General features: G+C 40.1%; 1 long non-coding RNA gene and 1 pseudogene across 1 annotated transcript; both read left to right on the top strand.

Annotated features, from left to right (window-relative positions):
• Positions 1-1,067: 1,067 nt before the first annotated feature.
• LOC108250446 lies at positions 1,068-2,999 on the top strand (annotated as a pseudogene).
• An 11,574-nt stretch (positions 3,000-14,573) lies between these two features.
• LOC108250450 lies at positions 14,574-15,097 on the top strand. Its single transcript, XR_001809289.2, has 3 exons — positions 14,574-14,663; positions 14,741-14,895; positions 14,988-15,097. It is a non-coding gene; the product is annotated as an uncharacterized LOC108250450 (long non-coding RNA).
• Positions 15,098-25,783: the final 10,686 nt, after the last annotated feature.

Raw genomic sequence — 25,783 nt, 5'->3', positions numbered from 1 at the left:
CGCTTTCAGTCCAGCCTCACGGATAAATCCTACCGGGCAGCCGCGCTCTCAGTCCGGGCACTGAACACATCATCTCTCCTGATGGCTTACCAAGCAGAACTCGAGGAGCAGATGACCGCCTCACCAGATGCAGCACTGTGGGAGGACATGTGCATCATCACGGATCACTGCCTTCAACTCCACAAGGTTGCAATCCAAGCCCTGGGCAGAACCATGGGACTCATGGTGCTGCAAGAGAGGGCCAGGTGGCTGAACCTCACCACACTTTCTGCTAAGGAGAAGGAGGACCTTCTGGACACCCCCATCACACCTGAGGGGTTGTTCGGTGCAGCGGTCACCTCAATGCAGAAAAGATGGGAGGAGAAGAAAAGGGACGATGAAGCACTGAAATTGTGTTTGCCCAGGCGTACTTTTGCCACCGGGACTACAGCTCCTGGCACCCAGTGCCAGACCTTTACTCAGGCAGCGGCTCGTTTGCCCTCCACTTTCAAAATCCCTAGGCTTCCTAAGACACAGGGAGCTGCACAGGCACCACAGAAGCCCTCTGTCCCAAAAGCCTAGTGGCAGAGGAAGCCTGAAGGCCCCCGCCTCGACCAGCCACCTCCCACCTCCACTCAGACTGTGAGGAGGAGGAAGCGGCTGGCCTGACCTCCTGCATGGCTGGAGAGAGCGAGCAGGGATTGCTTTCCCCCGTGGCTCCAGTTCCGGGCCCGTTCTGCAGTTTCAGCTGGGTTCAACGCCTGATCGAGAGGATGTTCGAGCCTGCCCGACACGCCAGAAAGAAAAGAAGGAACTGTGTTCATTATGGGGAGTTCCACGGCGAACCCCGACCAAGTCCCACAAGCACATTTATTTGTTCAAAAGAAATAATTGTTCACACACTGCCGCATCCAGGCCTCAAGCCGAGGGCGCAGGAAAAAATGTTTAAAAACATAAAAACAATAATACCGGGGGATTTGGCCCATCCTTCTTAGGAAGGACTGAGCTCTTTCCCCCGTGTCAACAGCACTGCAGCCAGCGAAACGCCACATGCATGCGTAGTGCAGACCGGGGCTGTTCACCGCCCCATGCCAGAAGGGGGCGCTCTCAGCTCGTATTTGACAGACTGGCCTGTCAGCTGCCTGTCAATGAACACAGATCTGTGGGAAAAGTGCACGAACTCAGAGTGGGTTTTAAAAACCATAAAGAGGGGATACAGACTGCAATTTGCAGTAACCCCTCCACGTTTCAGGGGAGTGATTCAGTCTCAAGCAGAGGGAGAAGCCGCTTTTGTTCTACAAGAGGAAATCTCGTTGTTTGAGAAATGAGCGATAAGGCTGATTCCTCACAAACACTGCTGCGAGGGGTTTTATTCACGTTATTTCCTTGTGCCGAAGAAAGGCGGATGGGGGATGCGTGCCATTTTAGACCTCCGGGCGCTAAACAAGCATCTGAGAAAATACAAATTCAGGATGCTGACCCACGCCTCCCTGTTGCGCTTCCTACATCCTACATGGCGATTGGTTTACTTCAATCAATCTCAAGGATGCTTATTTCCACATCCCCATTTATCCACCACACAGAAAATACCTCCGATTTGCGTTTCAGGGAGAATGTTATGAATATCTCATACTCCATTTTGGCCTCTCTCTGAGCCCGAGAGTGTTTGTAAAATGCACCGAGGCAGCTGTGGGCCCCCTCAGGAGGCGGGGCATCCGGGTGGCGATGTACATAGACAATTGGCTGATCGCTGCGTCTTCCCACCAGGAGGCTGCAAAGCACACAGCTGCATTAACGCAACATGTGATGGATCTGGGATTCAAAATAAATATGGAGAAGAGTATCCTAATCCCTACTCAGTCCATTTCCTTCATAGGTCTTTCTCTGGACTCAGTCCAGGCCAGAGTGAGACTAACAGAGGACAGAGTAAAAACAATAGTGGACTGCTTGTCCATGTTTCACAGAGGACATCTGGTGTCGGTCAGACTCTGCAGAAGGCTTTTAGGCCTGATGGCCTCAGCATTAACAGTGGTCCCATTTGGGCGTCTCCATATGAAAGGAGTCCAACGCTGGGTGGCCTCTCATCAGAGGCCGAATCCACATAGTTCTCACAGAGTGAGGGTTTCTGCAGCCTGCAAGGCAGCACTGTGTCCGTGGTGGAACCCCAATGTGCTGACGCAGGGCATGCCGATGGGAGTAGTGCAGAACAGAAAAGTTGTTACAACAGATGCCTCCCTGACTGGCTGGGGAGGTTTGTGCGAACAAAATATGGTGAACAGGTCTTGGGGCCCAAATATGCAGTCAGCCCACATCAACTTCCTGGAGCTGCTGGTTGTTTACTTAACACTGAAACACTCCCTTCCACTCCTGAGAGGTCACCATGTGCTGATCAGAACGGACAACACCACTGTGCTGGCTTATATCAACAGACAGGGGGGGTTGAGATCATTAAAGCTGCACATGCTGTCTCACAAACTGATCATTTGGAGCAGCAAACACCTCCTGTCCTTGAGAGCAACTCATGTCCTAGGAGTTCTGAACTGTGGAGCAGACCTTCTCTCCAGAGGGAATCCACTTTATGCAGGGTTGAAACTTCACCCAGAAGTGACCAGGCTGGTCTGGCAGAGATACGGACAACCATCCGTGGACCTATTTGCCTCGAGGGAGAACAACCAGTGTCCCCTGTATTTCTCCCTGCACGATCAGAATGCACCGCTGGAGGTGGACGCACTAGCCCACAGGTGGCCTCGGGTTCTGCTTTATGCCTTCCCTCCCATAGCTCTCATTTCACCAACACTAGCGAGGGTACGAGCAGAAAACCTGACAATGATCCTCATTGCACCCCACTGGCCATCAAAACACTGGTTAGCAGAGATAACACAGCTCCTCCGGGAGGATCCATGGCCCCTGCCCGCTCGCAGGGATCTGCTGTCTCAGGCTCGAGGTCAGATCTTTCACCCCACCCAGAAAGGCTGGCTCTATGGGCCTGGCCCGTTAATGGTTCAATCTGCAATCTGTAGGGCTCCCACAGAATATCATTGAGACAATAGAGTGCTAGAGCTCCTGCAACAAGATTTCTGTATGAGCACAAGTGGTCTATTTTTGATAAATGGTGCTCTGAAATTCAGGAAATCCCTTTTCAGTGTTCTGTGGCTGTGATTTTATCCTTTCTACAGAACCTGATTGATAAGGGAAAGGCTTTTTCCACTATCAAGGTGTATTTGGCTGCAATTTCAGCCTACCGTGTGGGTTTTGAGGGAAAGGCCAGCATCCCTTAGTGGGCCAGTTTATGTGGGGGGCTCGCAGGAAGCACCCAGTTTCGAGACCCTTGGCGCCATCATGGGATTTACCCCTGGTGCTGGATGCACTGACTGCATCCCCCTTCAAGCCTCTGGATCGAGTGGAATTAAAATTTGTAACTTTAAAAACAGCACTTCTGTTGGCTTTGGTCTCTACAAAGTGTGTGGGTGAAATCCACGCTCTGTCTGTCCACTCATGTTGTACAAAGTTTTCTCTGGACAAAACTAAGGTGGTTTTGCTCCCCAACCCTGCCTTTGAGCCTAAAGTGTTGAGGTAATATTCATCAATCGAGTTAGACGCTTTTTATCATCTTCCTTTCTCCTCACAGGAGCAGGAGAAGCTGCACAACCTTTGCCCTGTACATGCTTTAGATATCTATCTAGATAAAACAAAGCAGGTCAGGAAAAGTGACCAGTTGTTTGTCTCTTGGGCTAAGAACCATTATGGGAAACCAGTGTCCAAACAGCAACTTGCCCACTGGAGCACTGCTGCAATTTCTTTAGCCTATACCTCTTAAGGGCTTCAGCCTCCAGAGGGGCTGTGTGCCCATTTTACAAGGGGCTAAAGCTCTGCCAACAAAAAGGTTGTGTTCATCTCAAGGACAACGAACAAAATATGTGTCCAGTTTTGGTAACTTGGCTTTTCCATGCTCTCTTTTATCTTTTTCCTTTCGCTTTGCCGCACATTTTTGTGCTTGTATGAAGTGCCACTCATGTTAGTTTGTGTCTGTTAAATTCCTTCATCGATCTAGTTAACAACAACAGATGTTGCCCTATAATGAACTCTGCCATTACACTGTCCACCAACGTTATCATCAGTCACTTTGCAACAGATTGCAGAGTCCTGACTATGCTATGACTTCTCACATAATTAATTTGTTTACAAGAGTAATGCTGAAATTCTCTCCTCAAGGGAACCAGACTGCTTTGCTTTTCCCTAACTCCTTCTTCTGGTCCAGTATTTCAATATCTTTAATGAAAGCTCCTGTGTTGACTTGGGGGGGGGATCAGAGCTTTGATTCAGAGCTTTCCCATTTCCCCTAACAGTGCCTGCAAATTATTTTTCTGCCACAACAATGGTTGGTGACGAGTTTTACCCAAGATACACGTGGAGACAATATCAGCGATCAACTTGTAAATTTGCATGTCATAAAGCAAAATGTAAGAGTAAAAAAAAAGCCAGTCATGCAGCACATTTTATTCAATATTTTACACCTGCTACACCTACTAAAAGTCAGTCGGTCTGGTAAAGTTTTTAGCAACCATGACTCAATTCTAACCGGGGCAACCTATATAACCCCTGTTTAAATGGGAGTGCCAGGTGATGTTAAGCAGCCTGTTTTTATGCCCATACTCTGGGCTCCTCTGGATACAATTGTGGGGCGGCCCGCTAATTCCAGTTTCTCTGGTATGGCAAAGGCTTAAGTCCTATGTTTTATTGATTACCTCACAGAGAGACCAAAGTATGTTAGAATGCAGGACTGCACATCAGACACTGTGATCAGCAGTACTGGAGCACCACAGGGGACTGTGCTCCTCCCTGTCCTCTTTACTTTGTATACATCTGTCTTTCAGTATAATTCTGATCTCTGCCATATACAGAAATACCCGGATGATACTGTGATAGTTGGATGTATCAATGACGGACAGGAGGGGGAGTACAGGAGCCTGATTGCAGACTTTGTAGGATGGTGTAGGACCAACCCTTTGCATCTGAACACCTCCAAAACCAAGGAGAAGGTGTTAAGACATTAGGAAGAAAAAAGGACATCTTCAACCAGTGTCTATTGAAGGGGTCGATGTGGAGGTGGTCAGGACATACACATATTTGTGACTACAGATGAATGATCAGTTGGACTGGTCTGTCCACATGGACAATCTTCACAGGAAGGGACAGAGTTGTCTGTACTTGCTGTGAAGGTTGGGGCCCTTCAATATCTGCAAAAAATTGTTGCAGAAGTTTTATGAGTCCGTTGTGGCCAGCGTCCTCTTCTATGTTTTGGTTTGTTGGTGAGGAAGCATTAGGAGGAGAGACACTGATCAAGTGGACAGACTGGTGAGAGAAAAGAAAGACTTTGGACAAGCTGCAGTCCAAACTGAACAACGGCTCGTATCCACTGCATGACATCATGAATGGGAGGTGGAGTGTGTTCAATGGTAGACTGCTGTCCTTACCCAGGTCTACCAATAGATTTAGAAACTCTTTTATTCCCAGAGCTATTAGACTGTACAACAGCTCCAAGCTATGAAATGTAAGGAAGTACTGATGTTAGCTTCACTCTATTTTTGGAATGTTTATTTATACCCAACTAACTGGGGGGTTCTTTGTCTAGCACTCTCAATTGGATTCAAAACATTCAACCAAGCGATTGTATTAGGTTTATTGGTAATGGTGGATTTTTTTATTTTTCTGTTTTAACATCGACTGTATGTAGGTTGTGTGTTGATGTTCTTATGGGATATTTAACTTATAAGAACATCTCAGAATGGATGTATGTTTTTTAAGTGCTACTTGGATATATGGAATTTCCCTCGGGATAAATAACGTATCTATCTATCTATCTATCTATCTATCTATCTATCTATCTATCTATCTATCTATCTATCTATCTATCTATCTATCTATCTATCTATCTATCTATCTAAAGTGTTTTTTATTTTTTGAGCTTTTTGTAAAGCTATGACAAGAAACTCACAAGTATTACTAAGAATATTACCAGTAGTACCAGTATAATTATCCAGATATTTCTTTGATCACTATTATTTGTCAGCTTGGGAGGAGATTGCGGCGAACCCAATGTGCAAAAGGCAAGGCGTAATTGGGTAAAGTGGGCACAGGTGAATGATTACTAACAAGGAGCAGGTGGAGATGGGCATGGCAAGTCAAAAGTGATTGACTGAAGTGAATAATAACAGGAGTACGAAAACACAAGGAGCAAGAACTGAACTAAGGCAAGACTAAACATAAAAATAACTAAACAACAAAATAAAATAAACAATTAACCCAATTGAAAACATGAAAAACAACCCCAAATCCTGACATTATTATTCTTTAATGCTGTCTGTAATTGTAACAGAAGTAGAGGAACAGAATAACAATAAGAGTGGCTGAGCGTGGAATTTCCTCACAGCAATAATACAATTCTGCAGTCTTTAAAAGTAATCCTGAAGAAGCATCGTCCACAGAGAAACACTACATTAATATGAAAAACATTGTTCTGTAATTATAATTCTGTAATCATTTTAACGTTTTTTTACAAATATTACCTGACACCCTACTGATGGCGGCTTCCACATCAGATCCGACACGAGAGCAGATTGAACAAAAAAGAATGGTGACATCACTTTGCTGTCTGTCTGTTTGTATCAATCGGAACGTGTTTAATTCATTTCCCTGCTTTACTTTTTTTTTTTTTACTTCTACTTAGTTTTTTTTACATGTTGTGTCAGGGTTGTGGAGTTTTGTGGGTTCATAATTTTGTGTTTAGTTTTTCCAGCTGATTCACATGTTTTACTTGTTTCCCTGCTCAAACACACCTGATTCAGTGGTTAAAAGAGACTACATACCCCACTTCTCGTCAAACTCAAAATGACAGGTTTATGACCCTGTCGTAATCCCCCTACCCCACCTCCACCCCCTTCCTTATCTGTAGATCCAGATGTAACTTCCTGTTGTGGTACACATCCTTCTCTGTAGATCCCAAATGCAACGTCTCACACCTAGCATTATCTGTAGGTCCAGATGTAGCGTTCTCTGCTCAAATATGGTCTCTATAGTATTTTTAAAGATATAATAATCGAGCCGCTCTTGATGTTAAATAAAGCATAGGATAAAAATACAACGCCTCCTATTCTAAACACTCTATACTCCCACACCTCTGTAGAAGTAAGGTTTTACAAGGGCTGAACAAGACAGGTCACGCACAAATTACTTCTACTAATACGATGAAAAAATAAAGCCATCCTCCAATAGGACTTTTTAAAAAATACTAAGAAAGTATCACAACAAATGAGACACTGCTTTTCTCCTTTTTAAAATAAAAACAAGTTTACTAAGCAGTGAGACTAAAACAAATATACAAAGCCCAAACTGCTGATCTTTTCCTACCTCCCACTTTAGTGTTAAAAAAACATGTCACCAGACACTCTCTCTGCTCCATATCAGCAGGAGAAATAAAACAGGACAAGCTTTACAGTGAATGACACTTGTTCAAAGTTTAACACAATTTCAATCACCAATACTCATTGCACCTTCCAGAAGGTGGCTCGCTGCTTCCCATATCTGGAGCTCCACGGGGGCAACTCACAACCTTCTTCCTGTTTCCAGTTAACTAAACGACTATTTGGTAAAGGTTTTAAGATATAATAGTCAAACTATTCTTAATGCTAAATAAAGCCTTGGAGAATAAATACAAAGCCTCGTCTCTGTAGATTTCTTTTTTTTTTTGTTTGTTTGTTTGTTTTTACAATAGGTGGACAAGACAGGTCACACGCACACACATGCACGCACCCACACACACACACGCACAAACAATCATGTTTCATAATACATTACAACAAGATAACAGTGCGTGAATCAGGTCTCCGAAAAGCTATTGAAAGCTTATAGAGGGAGCCTAGGAACATAATATTACATGCAGTTTTAGCAAAATAGTAGTAACAACACAACAAAACGCATCATACATTCCTCATAAAATTCCGTATACAACATAGATTATATTACCTCTGATCAATCAGTTACAGGTCCTACACATGATCTCATGTGTATAAGTAAAGCAAATTGATCTTTAATTGTTTTTTAAAGGTGGAGATGGATTTTAACCTTTTTAAACTCTTGTTGAGCTTGATCAAAATCTGTGGGCTACTGCAAGCAAAAGTTTGACTAGTAATTTTAAGTCTTCTATTTTTGGCATAGATGAGATGATTTTTTCTGGTTTTATAAGTATGCTGTAGACCACTGATTGTAACGAGATCAGTCAGTTTATTATTAAAAAAAGTTTAAAAAGCAAAAACAACTGGACTTCTATTCTGTAGTTGAAGATGTTTCGCTTCTCATCCGAGGAGCTTTCTCAATTTGGAAATAGAGAGTGTGGAGTTGAACTTTTAAAGCTGAGATGTGATGTAAGATGGATTGCTTGCAAAATGTTCTCATTCTCCTAACAATAGAGGCTCGTTAGAATCCTTGTTTGTCTGACTCACTGATGGGCCACTCTTGTCACATGAGTGCAGGTGTTGATTGGAGTGAAACTGACTGGGTATCAAGCCTAATGCTCTATTATATGTTTTTGAAAGCTGGAATCTGAGACCTCCTCCTCTGTTTAATGTTTGTTTTTCCCTTTTGACATAGATGGCTTCCTTTACCCCCTCTCAAGTCCTGTTGCATGGCTCAACACAGGAGAGCCACCTCTTCTTGGACCATGACACAGCTCTTATTTATTTTCTTTTGAACGCTTTCAATTTTCTTAAGATAGGATAAGTGTTGCACCATAAAACATTACAGTATTTAAAGTGCAGCTCAATGAGAGTTTTATTCATTGTAAAGAATGTGAATAGAGGCAAATGATATCTTAATTTAAAAAACAAACGTACATATTTGGACAACTTTTTTTAAGATACTCTATGTGGAGTTTAACATTTAAGGTCTCGTCTATGAGCACCCCCAGGAACTTTGTAGAACTTCCTCCATTAAACTCTCATTTTCAGTTTTGAAAATTATATGATCAATCAATGGTACATAGAGGTCTAAAGAGAATAAAATTAGTTTTGCAGATATTAAGAAATAACTTGTTACATTTGAACCAGGTATTTTTTTTGTAGTTCTGTGTTTACTACATCATCCAGTTCAGAATTTGTATGTGAAAAAAACAAGTTAGTATCATCAGCAAGAAAATAACCTTATGAACTATTTTTGAAGAGTTTACAAAGTGATGACATATAAGGCAGTGCAGCAGTTAGAGTTGTCACCTTCCAGCAAAAAGGTCACAGGATCACCTCCAGTCTCTGGTCTTTCTGTCTGACATTTGCATGTTCTCTAAAATGTTCCTAGGTGTGAGTGAGAGTGTGAATGGTTGTCTTCTTTGTCTCTATGTGTCCCTGTGAGTCAGGGTCTGGAGCCTTGGCTGGTTTTGGGTGCATTCTATTGTTTCTAGCAGGTGGCGTTTGCTCTCCAGGTGGCACCGCTGACAGGTGTTTCCAATCGGCGCTCATCAAGGGAGGCAGCTGCCAGCAACTCACCATCAGAGTGTTAACCTGTTTGGTACGTTTGTTACCTCCTGACCAAGCCTTGTATTCTAGATTTCACTCATGTTCCTTTGCTACGTTCCAGGTACCCTGCTCTTTGGATCTTTGTTGCCATGAGACAAAGCCATAGAACCTGGCCAAAGATTATCCACGCATCCACAGTTTTACTCGTTGGCGTCTCGTACGGCTTCCTTGGCCGAACCCTGCTCACCCTCCAACTCGGACCTTCACGATCAGCAAACGCCACCTCCGGATTCCTCAGTGCTTCCCAGGATTTCCACTCCCAGGGCCCACTACCTCTCCCTGGCAGACCACTTCCATTCACCCGTAAGCTACTTCTTCCTCCCACTATTTTTGTCATCAAAGTTACGATTTTCCAGTAACATCTCTTGTCTTAAACACGACGGCCATCCCATTCCCGAACCTCTGTTTCCTGATTCCCTGCCAGTTCGAGTCAATAAACATTCATTCTTATTTTACAGTTTGTCTCCTGGGTGTGTTCTGCATGTGGGCTAAAGCTATAGCCAAAACCATGACAATGTGATGGACTTGTGACATTTCCGGTGTGTACCCTGCCTCCTGCACAGTGACTATGGGAGATAGGCTCCAGCTTCCTGTGATCTGGAAAGGAGAACGAGTTACAGAAATTGGATGGATGTTTATGAAATATTTTTTTTAGATCACAGTGAGGTGACCAATCAAAGCCACTTTAGTCAGCAGCAGGTAATCAGGTGGTGGAATGCCACACTTTACATGCATTTTAGGTCCTGAAAGTTGACTAACATCAAGTAAATCATACTTCAGTAATATTGGCACCCATCTGAAGCATTATGAGACTGTTACATGCATGTTTGAGAATTGTTCTTTTTAAGCTAATGTTTATTAAATATCTAAATGTACCATAACCCTTAAAAGGCTGATAATTTGAAAAGTTTGCTTTAGAAAAGTTTGGAAAGCTGTTTGGAAAATTTGTGGAAACCAGCTAAAACATACTTTTGTTTTGTCTTAGATTAAATCCAAGTTTGCTTCAGCTCTATAAATCATCATTGGAATTGACAACACAACAAAACTACACTTTCCCAATGGGATACCAGATTCTGTGGAAGACCTTAAAGAAGAAATTCAGAGACAGCTAAATGTGTCTGACAATTTTAGGCTTCAGTACAGACATGCTGATTTTGACAATGAGTATGTCAACTTGACTTCCACTTCAGAACTCAAAGACAATCAAAGTTGTTTATTCACCAAAGCTAGTGGACACAACTGCTCAAAACATGGATGACAGTTTTGTTGTGCTCCGACACAACAGCAGACTCAGACATACTGTCATCCACTGAATCTACAACTTCTTTTGGATTCCACTCTTGGCCACTGAACTTCCAAATACCTCAATTCAGTTTTGATGTACAGTTTCAGTTAGAAAGGGCCAATCAAGCCTTCATTAGCAATGGGATGCCTCTAAATTTAGGTAACAAACTGAAGTAGGACATACTAAAGGCTTTGGCAGTGGAAATGGTTCAGTACAAAGTTTATCTATCAAGTACAGAGTTTAATGATATTGCTAAGGCTTCAATCACCAAGTACCTCTATTTAAAGGAGCAAGGATCAATCACTAGATACTATGGATGGAAAATAAGCTTAAAATACAAAATGGCTAACTACTGCAATAGATTTAGGAACACTGAATGTCCAGAGTTGGACACCAATATTGTCAAACAGACGTGAGTATCCACAAGTAAAGGTCCTAATCAAGTGAAGAAAACACAAAAGGCAGAAGTAAATTACTGACCTATCCTGTGGGTAAAACTAAAGAGACATTTGAGGTAAAGAAGAACAACAGCCAACAGCTAATCAGAAAGAAAATGGAAAGGACGTTTGCCTATAGACGAGAAGAAGTCATCACAGATATGCCCTTCATTGAGTTCAAATCCAGGTTGCCAGCTCTGTTTTCAAAGAGTGAGGTAATTTCATTTATCCATTTCAAACAGCTGAAATACTCATTTACCATGAACATCAGAATCTTAAACATTACATCAGTGATTTAAAAATTATGAAGTTCAGTTTATTTTGTCATTCTGTCTGCAAAGCCAACAAAGGCTTGCAAAAAATAAGTGTAATTGCGTTGTTTTAAAATTCATGTAAACTTACTTTTCACATTTGTTTTTTCTCGAAATCTGTCAGGTTGATGCACAATTCACACGTATCACTGTTGTCCCTTTGGTGTCTACTTTCATATTTCAACTGAATCAATATTCAAGCAAGTTAATCAAGAAGAACGGAGAAGCACCAGGGTGCCGAGTCACCCCATTAATGACAGGCCTGGACAAAGTCTGTATTTACTTACAACTTCTTGGGAAGATTTTTAAACATGCTTAACTTTTTTCCCTTATTTTTTTCCTTTATTCCTGTGATCTTTATGTTCTCAAAAATGTTTATATTTTACTAAAGTTTGAAAGAAAATTTCTTAAAATCTTTGAGTGCATTTCTGATGACTAAGTTTTTTTCTTTTACAAAGAATCCCACCATTAAAGTGTGACAAGAATGCATTCTAAGATCTCTGTGGGTGTACCTTAATGAGAAGCCTGATGACCTTATTATGAAGTGCTGAGTAACCTGTAGCTTGTTATATTTAGTCCTGCTGTATTAAATGGTTTGCAAATGTCTGCAGATCAGTAGGCAAGAGACAAGGCCCAATGTGGACAGAATGCCAATCCATCAGATCAATAGCTTTGGATTTAATAAATGAAAACAAACCATATTTTTCTGCTGTTGGATTCACCTAATTTTAAGGGCATTTCTTATTCCAGTTTTGATATGTGAAATTTTGTGTGTACAACTATTTTCTTAGTGAAACAAATTTTAGGATTAAGAAATAAAAGTTTGTAAAATTCTGAAACAGATCTTTATAATAGAGATTGACTTTGTCTGTTAAAAGTATAGAAGTGTTTAAAAATAATTGGCATAATAGATCGTTTTGAAAAGAAAAACTTAATGGAGTAGAGTTTGCCTATAGTCAAACCTAAGACTGTTCTTAAAGAAATGTATGCCATCGTGGTTTGAGACAAAAATTATTTAATCAGATACCTAAACAATGTAGCGTTAATGCAATCTTATTTTGCAACATGTTTCAAAAAGAATAATGTAAATGAATTGTTTTAAAATGTATGTTTGCTTCACTAAGTGAGAACTTCCTGATTATACTTTTAAAATTATGACTATTTCCTGAGATTAAGATGCCATCAACTTCACAAAGCATCACTTTTTAAAATGCAAGAAAGCAAACCCAGAAACAGAATCCTAAACAAATCAAATATCAGCAAAATAAATTTTTTTGCTGCTCAAAAGAACAGTGCAGTGCGGAGCACTAAACGTTGCCAGGATGCACATACTAAGCAAAGAGTTCATCAATTGGCATTTCTATTTAGGCCCATAATACATACATTTTATGATTTTTTTTTTCATTGATTTTTCTCTGCTGCTGCTGTTCATCTCAGAGGCTCCATTACCGTCATTCTTTCAGTGCAGGCTAATCAGGAATTTAATGCATGCAGCCTGTGCTAAGATATTTTAGATTTATATAAGATCTACTGTCTTGTTTTTTGTGGGTTGCACTCTGGGACGCAGTATTGGTGGGAAAAGATGGAACAATTTGAAGGGCCCCTGAATGACAGGGGCCCCCTCACACCTGTACAATTTTCTTTTTCGATGGGGGCCCCTGTAAATAATAAAATTAATGTCTTTGTTTTTACTTGTTTTTGTGAGCTAAAGTTAAATGTTACCACTCCCTGTTCAAAAAGCAAACATCCATATTTACTGAGTGTTAGGTATTTATTTCACTCAACCTGATAAAAGAAACCAGACGGAGAGGACTGATTATTTTCTGATGGCTTTTGCAAAAGGAGAAATTCCTCGGCAGCGACCGGTCCAGTTCATAGTGTAAACACAAAGATAACACATACTGGGGATAGAGGACACTCTGCTTCTTTATTCATAACACAGAGATTGTAGGGAGCCAGAAGCTGATGCTGCTGTGCCAGTTACCTTGAACTGCATTAAACCCTCTGACATTCAGTTGTTTCACGTAGACAGTTTTGCGCACAAAGGCTGGTAACATTAAAAAACCCAACACTGAGCCCAGTTTCCTGCCTGAAGGACATCTTATCAGTGGTCAGGGTGCACAACTAAAAACATCTGGTGATTGTGAGTCTTTACTTTCAGAGCGTTCAGCCTGGGGATCCGTGAACAGATTCTAACCACCTGTTAAATGAAAACAAACTGATTTTACGAGGGATTGTAGTCACTGCTGATTTCCTGATACCTTCTAAGTTTGATCATCTGCATATTTAAAAATGGATTTATACACAACTTTATAAATAATAAAAACAAACTTGTAAAAAGTTTATTTCACTTTTAAAAGTTTATAATACAATAATAAAAAGAGTTGAGGAACATCAGCTACAGGGTCATTTGAATGTGTTTTGGGGGAGATAAGGGATCACATTAATTAATATCTGAATACTGAGTAGATCTGTTATATAATATATAATGACACAAACCTCTTAATTTTCATGTAAGACACATTAAGATGTCCCATTTATTAAAAACTATTAAAGCTACTGTGTGTCTTTTTATTGCAATAATTCTAGAATGTGCAATGTTTTGGTTAAAGCAGGCTTTTGTCTAGTTAGACACTCACATGCAGAGGGGGAGGTGAAGGCGACTGGAGCACTTGCCCCTTTTGCTTCTTGCCTACAAGTTCCCTTTTAGTCAAACTATTTTTATTTATTTATTTGTTCTTTCCCTAAGCCATCACCTGACACCTAATAGCATACACTAAAAATGTTATCTATGTTATTTCGTAAGAGAAACAACTTGATAAGCCCTCCAGCCACCTCATTACCTTTGACCTTCTGCTCCTGTGATGCGCGATGACGCAATTGCCCCTTCCACAGTGAGATGAAGTGGCAAGCTCAACATATATCACCGAAATTACTGAAAATTGTGAAGATCTGGAGTTAGCTCCGCCTCTTGGGCGGCGCTACTAACCTTTCCTTCTCCAGCTGCACCTAATTATCCCTGATGAGCAGATCCAGCATTCAAGCCTCCGGCAGGTTCCAGATCCTCGCTGGAGCATCAAACCTACTGGTTAGGATCTCAGCCGTAGGTTCTAACCCTAAGCTTAAGACTTTGTTAATTTGGTTGCTGTGTGCTCTTCGCCCCAGGTTACTGCTTCACCTTGACGATCACTGCTTTACTGGAACTTACCTGAACCACGACTGGACAACTTACCTTTGCCGGACCGCTAGACTCCTTACCTTTCGGATTGCTGCTGGAAACCTTTGCCCTCTCCTTAACGCCATGAACGCCTCTCGAACCTGTAAGAAAAGAAAACATTATTCACAAACTCGTCCGTTCATGCAAGACTGAAACCTGTACCCGAGACTCACCTTACTCCTTCTTGCTTTCCAGACTGCTCCTGATTATTCATCACTGTAAATACCTGCACATGTAAATAAATCACTTACCTGATTCTAAGTCGCCGTGTCTGGTTTCGGTCTTCGCTCCATGGACAAAATACCTGGTTTATGTCAAAAATTTCGGACAAAATTATTTTTATTGTATCTTTAATTCTTCGTCAAGGCTATATTTTTAAATATATATTTTTAAAGTTTACTATTAAAAGCAATAATTTTATATATGTACTCATATAACTTTTTTAAAAGCACATTTGTTAATATTGACTTTTAAAAACGTGACTTTTTTTGTCACAAACTTCCATTTTTACCTATACTGTTCTTGAATTTGGGTTTTTAATAAAGTTGAGTGGGTTAAATTTGTTAGATTTGTTTAATTAATGAAAAGAAACTGTTAAATGTTGCTTCTTGCAATTACAGTTATTGCAGTTATTGTATTTTCCGGTTTATAAGGCACACACACAATTTTGGCTTATAATCCGGAGCGCCTTATGTATGTAAGAAGTCGTAATGCACAGCATGCGGTGGAGGCGTTTATACTTGACACTTATGTAATTTACGTCGGTGCAGTATTCTTCCGTGAGTTTTGAACCGTTTGATTATCTTTGTGATCTCTCATAAAGGGTTCATATAAATGCTGATACAGGCAACCAGCTCTGCTAAAGCAAAGGTTCCCAACCCCGGGCCACGGACCAGTACCGGTCTGTGGGTCATTTGGTACCGAGCCGCACAAAAAGAATAATCAACCTACAGTGTTTACATTTATTTTTGAGTTTTAACAACATTCATTTTAAAAAATGACCGGATTCGCTCCACTACATCTGTCTATGACTGACTCTTGATGCGTGTCAAAATGCTTATCTAGGTCACGTGATATGTGGGCCTGTCAAAATAACAAATTCTGCTGGGCGATTAATTGTCTCAGAAATTATTGCGATAAAAGATCATATGGTTTGGAGACCGGTTTAAACTAATATAATGATAATAACATAATATTGCAAGTACATCCTCTTAAAGATTAATTTAATTTCAAAAGAACACAACACTGGAACACAAAATAAACAAAACAACCACAAACACAATTGTACTCTCAGTCTCCGTTAACAAAAAATGCACTTGAAATACAACAACAAACAAAAAATGAAAATAAAAACTACATTCAACCAAAACAGCACAGATTGTAAAGTCTGTAAACTAAATAGCTCTTCAAAAATCATAATCATTAGTTGTACGTAGAGAAGATAGACAAACCTGCCAGTTGTATAAACAAAAAGTGCAAACAACCAAAAGCACACGTCGACAGAAGCACAAATGCGACATACTGGCTCACAAAGGTTCAGTGGTTCGCCTCAGTCATTTGGTTTGAATCCGAAGTGCTCCCACACCTCTGCTGTTACTTCGAGCTTGAAATCATTTCCATTTAATTGTTTTTCCTCCAATAACAGATAGCGATTCTTTAGCTTGCTAACTCCTAGTGGGGGCTAATGCTAAAGAAGTACAAGATGAGGCGCCTCGGTTGGCTACCTGATGCGATAGGCCACGTCCCCATGACGCGGGTCAATGAAGAGCACTGGAGCCTTTTGTCACCCAGCATCTTCAGTAGAGAGAGAGAGAGACACGAAGGAACGATAACGCGATAAATGAAACTTATCAACCTCATTTTTTTTGTTGTGCGATTAATTGATTTATCGTTTATCGCGACAGGCCTAGTAATACTGTTTACATTTAATCAACTAGATTTAATGAAACCAGTTGTCATCACCTGGTTAAGTAAATTCAACATTTCATTTCTTAGAGTGTATTTTTTATTTTAATGAATCAACTCTACTCTCAGAATTTCTGTGAATCTGTTATCCCAAAAGCTGCTTTTAAACTTTGACAAACTGTGCTAATTGAGTCTTATCTTCCTTTCTGCCATTGATTTAAATTTTTATGGCCTCATTTGTTTGTTTCTTTTTCATCCTTTGGGCTTCTCCTGTTCTTTAACCTCCAGTCCTATAAGGTGGAATCAGAAAGAAACCAAAGTCTAAATACTGAAGCGATTTCATATTTGTGTGACACCGAGGTTTAATGTAGATCAAAAACCATAATAGTTATAGATTTAATAATAACCTATAATGTGGTATGTAGTCTGAGATAAAAAATGAAGTATCTTGTTAAAGCTCTCTAAGTGTGCACCCAGACAATGCTTAGAGCTAATTGTTTCATTAATGTTTTGCACTGAAACAAAACCATTTTAGACCTATTAAACCTCTCAGTAATAAATATGTCTATAGAAAAATTGATAAAGGATGAAGTGGATTTATATGCAGAGACTTTTATTTCTCCCAATTCCTCAAAACAAAGCTACTTTTGGAGACAGATGTGGAGTTGCCAACATCTGAAAGATAGATGGTGACACTGTCAGGGTACAATGACAGCAGACAGGTTTTGTTTTTAAACATTGAATATTAGTTTGAGCTTTCATCCTCTCAACTGCTGCTTCAGAGACTAAGGTAAACATGAGTCCAGGTGATGCTGATTTATGTTTAGCTCTATAGTGTCAGAAAAAACTGTTTCTGCTAAAAATATTCATAAAAAAGTGATTCTGCTTCTCAAACATGTACCCTCAAGCTTCTAACAGAAAGGTTCTCAGAACAATAGAGTAATCCATTTTTTTATTGAGGGTAATTTGTCCATTCTCTTGTTTTTGCTTCTCAACTTGATCTGAATTATTGAAAAAAAGAGTTAAAAAACAATAAAAGTAATTAGATACGCAGTGAAACATGTTTTTTATTTATGTAATCAATAGTTTTTAAACATTTTTATCATCACATAGTGTTACTTTAAAGTAAAGTAGGTTTGGTGTTGTAGTTTGAATAAATATAGTCTGTGTTCTTGTAAGAAACTAAGCTACATCCATTAATTATAAGACATACACTAATAGGATGATCTACTTGAAATCACTCACTCTTTATTGTTTAAGTGTTTTTCATTTTTTGAGCTTTTAGTAAAGCTTTGACAAAAAATAACAAGTAATACTACAAACACCATAAATGATACCAGTTATTATCTTCCAGATAATACTCCAAATACTATTATTATTCTTCAGTGCTATCTGTATTTTATTTGCTGCATCTGTATTTTGATAACACATCAGTAATCCTGGCACACTCTCGTGGTAGAGAACGTGAACATCCAAAATGACGTTGGGAAAGATGTCAGACCATTTCGTCCCAGCAGTTGAGTAGTAAATATCTCGGGTGTGGTGCATCAGAACCAGAACGACTTTTTTCTCACCTGCAGACAGAAGAAGTAGAGGAATAGAATAAGAACAAGAATAAGAATGGCTGAGTGTGGAATTTCCTCACAGCAATAATACAGTCCTTCAGACTTTCAAAGTAGTCTGAAAGCATTGTCCACAGAGAAACACTACATTAATATGAAAAACATTGATCTATAGTTATTGATATTTATAGTTTAACAGTTTATACACTTTACCTGACACCATACTGATGGCAGCTTCCACATCTGATCCGACACGAGAGCAGATAGGACAAAAAAGAATGGTGACATCGCTTTGCTGCCTGTCTGTTTGTATCAACCGAAAGCTCTTTGACACTTGTTCCAGAAGAACTTGATCAGCCCCAAATGTTTGCCCTGATGTCACTGTGTGGACCTTAACTGTTTTTAGCAAAATATAAACAGAAAAGATATGACAAGAGCAGAAAGAGTCACCACATCTGGTATCTTTAGACAGAGACCCTAACTTACCTGTAGGATTGAAGCACATCTTTAGACCTAATAAGAGAAACAAAGCAGTCATATACATTTGTGCCTTACATAAAAAGATAAAAGAGAATTGATATGCAGTTTGAAGCAATATTATCTAAGATGTTACTTCAGACTCTTAACCCTGATGCAAAGTAATTCAATTTTTAAATTCATTCACTTTTATATGCGTTGTGCTTTAGCAATAATCCTGGTTGGATAACAATTTTATTAATAGTATTAACTTAAATTTCTATAGGGCCTTTCAAAAGGGGATAATTAAGTACAAAGTGGAGAGTTAAAAAGCCTTATTGAAGAGGTGAGTTTTAAGAATTGTCTTAAAAGAGTCCAGTGATGTCTCGTTGCACAGCTCAGATGGGAGAGAGTTCTGGAGTGTGGGCACTGCCAAGCCTAAGGCTCTGTCCCCTAATTTACAGAGGTTGGTGCTATGGACAGAAAATACACCAATGGCTAAGGATTGGTGTTTCTACGACTGTACCAGTGGAGGAGATCTGACAGATGCTGAAGGGCCATGGCATTGAGGGATTTTTAAGTGAAAGAAGTATCAGGTGATACGTTTTATGAGATTAGGGGTGATATGTTGATATTGTGTTAGGAGACTAGCAGCTGACTTCTAGATATACTGGATACCAGTTCCATCAATACTCAGTTGAGGAGAATTATGTTATGCAGCTTTTAGCTTTATTGTGTGTTCCTTTTGTCACCAGTAAATACAGTTTGTGACATAAGTTGTAAGTGCAGAAAAACTGTGATCAAAATGTGTGTTTTGGTTTCAGTCTCAATCACAATATGTAATGTTACAACAAAAAGCTACCTTGTTCAACTACTTGTCACCTATCAATTCACACCTTAACCCTAAACTGACATTAAAGAACTTCGGCAAAGAAAATGGCTGTGCAGAGCCAACAAGGGTTGTAGAAACATATTTTTGTTCCAACAGTTTCTGCCACAATTCAGACAGCATTCACTGCAAAACTCTCCACTTTATTTATTTAGTCATTTATTTTTTTGCCTAGCTTTTGAGTAATATTAACACAACCAGTTAAAAGTAAAAATAAGTTTGTTGTTAGCTACCACTGCAGAGATCAGGTAGAATATAGTTTTTTGCATAAAAACAAAAAAAAGTAAAATAATTTATTTCTATTTGCAGTCTGACTTGTTTTACAATGTTAGTTTGTATACTGTATATAGGACACAGAAAGTATTTGGGACAATCTCAAGTACAGAAAACTATATTTTTTAAAAAACCTCAGTGTTCTACTTTAATCTGTAGGTTGTTTTCTATTTCTAGTGGTAAACTCTGTGATTTGTCTTAAAACAGATTTTTCATTTTTTATTTTTAACATAGTTTAATACTCAGCATAGAAAACTAACATTTTGCTACTTCATGTTGACCAGTGAATTATTTAGTATCAGTCTTAAGTATAAAGTTTGGACACACCTGCTTATTCAAAAGAAATGTAAAGTGTCTTTAAACCTTAGACATACACTGTATATAATGAGAAAAGAGCTCCATCAACTTATCCATTTTCTTTCCCTGCTTGTCTTTTCTGGGTCAGGGGGAGCTGGTGTCTATCTCCAGCAGTCACTGTGTGAGAGGCAGGAGAAAACAGTTTCAATAAATTTAAAATTTTGTAAAATTTAACATCCAACAAGTATTTTCTAAATGTGTATGTATAAAAAACAGTGTGGGGATTCCTACCTTCTCTGTGGTCCTGCTTCAGACAGACAAACACAATGAAGCTGCTGCAAAAGAACAAGTGACTCTCAGAAAACTCAAACTTTCACTTACATTATTAGTGTCATATAAATACTGACGTATGAAAACTGCACCACGTATCACCAGAGAGTTGCAGAGATAAACAGTTAAAAGCTGCTGAAAAAAAAGAAGTGATTGTTTGAATTTTTTTTTAATAGTAAAACTGGCGCATTAAATTTCTTATAAAGGTAGGTAGAAAAAATGTTAAAATACCAAAAGAACAAAAAGGTCATTACAAGAAAGTAACACTGAAAAAACAAGGTCATATATGCACACTAAAATTTATGCCATGGGGTCATAAAAGACTATAAAGCAGTAAAATGTCTTTATATTGCATGTCTTGAAGTACCATGAAGTGTTTAATGACTCAGATAGAAACTGAAAGGGATATCTGTAAAATAAGGGAGTCTTCCTATAAATCATATGGACAATAAACTGAAAACAATCTAAATTATGTTTTTAAATCAGTCTTTTTATTTCATAACTTTCCTTACTGATGAAGCAAACCAACATCAAAAGTATGTTCCTATACCATATTTATCATTATTTTAAAATCAGAACTGCAGCGATTGACTTGATATTTGTGTTTAAGGAAAGTGGATCATTTTTAGACTGTTTAATTTGTTTCCCTAGTTCAAAAATTTTAACTTGTCCTTAGTTTTTCGTACATGTTTTGACAGGTTTGTGGGGTTTTGATGTGGTTCTTACACAAACTGTATGAAAAATATGGAGGAAAATGGCCCCTAATTTGATGTTTTGTTGGTGAAAATAACTCCTCAGCAATGACATGTTTTCCCACAATTTCTTAATTGTTTATCCTTTCCAACCCACATTTTTGTATTGTTCCCAGTGTGGAGGGGTTCAAAAAGCCTTTTGAATTCCAGATACAATGATATTTTGAACTTACTTGCTCCAACAAAAAGAAAACACACAAACTCTTTTATCTCAGCCCTGGTTAAATGACACTATTTGCACTCTCAGGTAAAATGTGATGAGAAAAAGTGGGGAAAGGACAAGCTCCAAAAATCCGTAGATATTCTTCATGGCTGTCAAAATACTGGGAGCTTGAGGGTTCTACTCAGTATCTTAGCTGTTCCTAGGACCATGCTCTTCTGGACAGAGATATCTGAAGTTGTTCCTGGGATCTGTTGGAGACACTCTTTCAGTTTGGGGGTCACAGCACCAAGTGCTCCAATGACCACTGGTACCACTAAGGCCTTGACTTTCCACAACTTCTCTGCTTCTTCTTTCAGCCCTTCGTATTTCTCAAGCTTCTTGTGCGCCTCCTTCCAGATATTATAGTCACTTGTGACTGCCACATCCACCACCACTTCTTTCTTATGTATCTTGTCGATCATCACAATGTCCTGTTGGTTAGCCATCACTTGTTTGTCAGTCTGGATCTGGAAGTCCCACAGTATCTTAGCCCTGTCATTCTCCACCACCTTTCGTGGAGTCTCCCACTTTGACTCTGGGACTTCCAGTCCATACTTGGTACAGATGTTCCTGTACATTATTCCAGTGTACACTTTGCCTGTCTGCCTCTTACATCCCACTATTATGTGCTGGACTGTCTCAGGGACATCTTTGCACAGCAAAGTATGATAGACCCCTGTCTCTATTGCTCTTGTGATGCCATGATTAAAGTCTCTGTGCTGTCCTTCAGTCCAGCCCTTTCTAGCCACTGACAAAATTTGTTGATATCAGCCACTTCCTAAATGTGTCGGTGGTACATGCTGCAGGGGCTTATCCTTCCATGATGATTCCTCTTTCTCTTCTTTCACATTGGGTTTCTGCTACCTGAACCATTTACTGTGGCTCAGTGTTTAGAGCAGTTGTCCTCCAGTGAGAGAGTTGGAGGCTTGATTCTTGGCAGGAGTCACATATCCACATGTCCTTGCCTCTGATGCAAAGCACTGATTAGTCTCTATAGAATGATTTATTCAGATTAGCTTTATAGAGATTCAGTGCGGGATGAATTCTTAATGAAGGCTCTAAGTGTCCCATTGATGTTGTATGGTATCAAATTCCAATGTGAAAATATTTATCAAAACACAGTGAAAGGAATATTTTGAGGACCTTTTTAATCTCATCAGCAGGTCTTCTATGGGGGAAGCTGAGTCTGGGGTGGGTCCACCTATATCTGGGGCCAAGATTGCTGAGGTATTCAAAAAGGATGAAATCTGCCCTGAGTTCCTCCAGGCTCTGATTGTTCCTTGGCTGTCTCAGTTGACATGACTTTACAGCATCACATGGACTTTGGGAGCAGTGCCACTGAATTGGCAGACTGGGGTGGTGGTTTCTCTTTTTAAGAAGGGGGACTGAAGAGTGTATTCCAATTACAGGGCACTCGTCAGTCTCCCTGATAAGGTCTATTCAGCTGTGCTGGAGAAGAGAGTCTGGTCTATTGTCAAACCTCAGATTCAGGAGGAACAATGCGGGTTCTGTCCCAGCCATGGAACACTGGACCAGGTCTTTACCCTTGTTAGGGTCTTTGAGGGGACATGGGAGTTTGCTCAGCCAGTCTACACGTGTTGTGAAGACTTGGAGAAGAAATTTAATTGTGTTTCTCAGGTTACCCTGTGAGGGGTGCTCCGTGAGCATGGGATTAGGACTCCTTTACTATAGGCCAGGGGTGCTCATTACGTCGATCGTGATCTACTGGTCGATCGCGATCTACTGGTCGATCGCGGAGGCAGTACTGGTCGATCGCAGCGTGACGTTAAAAAATATTTGTCAGCCAATCAAACATCCCGTCACTTGATTGACATACAGGGCAACCATTCAGATGACAACTGAATTTTGACCTTTAGGTCACCGCGCATGCGTAAACGACGGCACTTGCGCAGCAAAACTTACAAGCTAGTTTGCAAATTACCTCCGATTTTAAGCCCTTGCTAAAATATATAGTGATCAAAATGAGTGAGAAAGTTGGACCAAGTAGGAAGGCAAAAACATATCACTTTCATACGAAATGGGACGTGGACTTTTTTTTTCATGATGTCATTTTCGAAGTGTGTTTGCCTCATCTGCCAGTCGGCCATCGCAATACCAAAGAAGGGAAACGTGGAGCGGCATTTTCGGACTATTCATGGAAAATACGGCATTGACTTCCCGCCAAAAAGCCAGCTGAGTAAGAGAAAGGTGGAGGAACTAAAATCCCAGTTGTCCGGACAGCAGTCATTTTTCACTCAACAAACTTCAAAAGTGAAAGCCGCCACCGAAGCATCGTTCCGAGTGAGTCACGCCATTGTTAAAAACAATAAGTCCTTCCAAGACGGAGAGATGGTAAAAGAAGCATTCGTCAAAGTAGCTGACTCATTGTTCAGAGACATTAAAAATAATGCAGAGATATTATCTTCAATCAAAGCTCTGCAGCTGTCAAGACATACAGTTACACGGCGCTGTGAAGCCATGGCTGAGGATTTAACCCAGCAAATGTGGAAAGACATTGGAGATTGTGAGCGTTTCTCCCTGCAGTTGGACAAATCTACAAATGTGAGTGACACAGCCCAGATGTGCATTTTTATTCGTATGGTGTTTCGTGATCTCACTGCAAAAGAAGAGCTATTGACAGTACTTCCCATGAAAGAACAGACACGAGGAGAGGACATATTTCAGACATTTAAAAACTTTATTGAGAAAATTCAGCTCCCAGTGTACAAATTGGTGTCTATCACCACAGATGGAGCACCTGCAATGGTTGGACGTGTGAATGGATTTATTGCAAAGTGCAGGCAGGGCGATGCGTTCCCAGACTTCTTGAATTACCATTGCATAATCCACCAACAAGCGTTATGCGCTAAAATGCTCAACATGAAAGAGAACATGGATGTGGCAACGAAGATCGCCTGTTCTATTCGAGCCAGATCTCTTCAAAGACGGTTATTCCGTGCACGTCTGGAGAAGGCTGACTGCGACCACTCTGAGTTGTTGCTACATACTGATGTGAGATGGCTTAGTCGTGGGAAATTCTTCCAAAGATTTCGAGAACTCTGTCCGGAGATTAAAGAGTTTTTCCGTGTATCTGGACATGCAGAATACAAGCAACTAAATGATGGTCAATGGCTGTTGAACTTGGCATTTTTAACTGATCTGACAAACTTGTTGAATGACCTTAACCTTGAGCTGCAAGGAAAAGACAAAACAGTGATCAATATGATTAGCTCAGTTAACGCTTTCAAACGAAAGATGCAACATTTTGCCTCAAAGCTGCAGCGCCATGATTTGGCAAATTTCCAGAACCTGGCGTCTGTGCTGGAGATGCAAGGGAAGGCCCGTGAGCAACTTGACAGTGCACGCTACATGGAGCAGATGAATGATTGTCTGTCAGAGTTTGACAAACGCTTTCAAGACTTTTCTTTGCTCGAGCCAGTCGCTACATTCATGTGCTATCCTTTTCGGGAAGATGCTGAGGTTGATTCACTCGCATCAAACATTGCAGCACTGTTTGACTTGAACTCTTCTGGAGTGGAAGATGAGATTTTGACTCTACAAACTGACATTGAGCTGAAGTCGAGAGCTCATGGACAGTTCTGGAACTTACTCATAGAGGTAAAGTACCCCAACATAAGGAAATTTACTACCTCCTTGACTGCATTATTCAGCTCCACTTATTTATGTGAGTCAGCCTTTTCCTACATGAAGATCATTAAGTCAAGATACCGTTCCACCATGACTGATGAACATTTGGAAATGTGCTTAAGGCTGGCTGTCAGCAGCTACTGTCCGGACTATGCATCCCTAGCTGATTCAATTCAGTGCAAATCATCAAAGTAAACTTGGGTAACTACAAAAAATGTGAATAATTTTTTATTATGTGTGTTGTGCAGTATTGGCTTATTCAGGTATGCAAGGTACATCAACATACATTGTACATACAAAGAATCTTTAATAAATTTGAAAATGGTTATATGTTTTGCATTTTTGTATTGGGTAGGTAGATCGTTTTGACTTGGTTGTTTTATAAGTAGCTCGCATGCTGAAAAAGTGTGAGCACCCCTGCTATAGGCCATTCAGTCCCTATACAAATGTTGCAAGAGTCTGGTTCATATTGCCAGCAGTAAGACAAACCTCTTTAGGGTGAGAGCTGGACTATGCCAAGGCTGCCTGTTGTAACAGATTCTGTTCATAGTTGCCATAGCAGTTTTATGGACAAAATTTCTCAGTGCAGCTAGAGGGTGGAAGAGGTCTGGTTCGGTGGCCTCAGGATTCTGTCTCTGCTATTTGCAGATGATGTCGTCCTGCTGGTATCATCGTGC

The sequence above is a fragment of the Kryptolebias marmoratus genome, linkage group LG6, assembly GCF_001649575.2.
Source record: "Kryptolebias marmoratus isolate JLee-2015 linkage group LG6, ASM164957v2, whole genome shotgun sequence".
Taxonomy (NCBI): Eukaryota; Metazoa; Chordata; class Actinopteri; order Cyprinodontiformes; family Rivulidae; genus Kryptolebias; species Kryptolebias marmoratus.
This window is presented reverse-complemented; position numbering and strand designations above follow the sequence as displayed.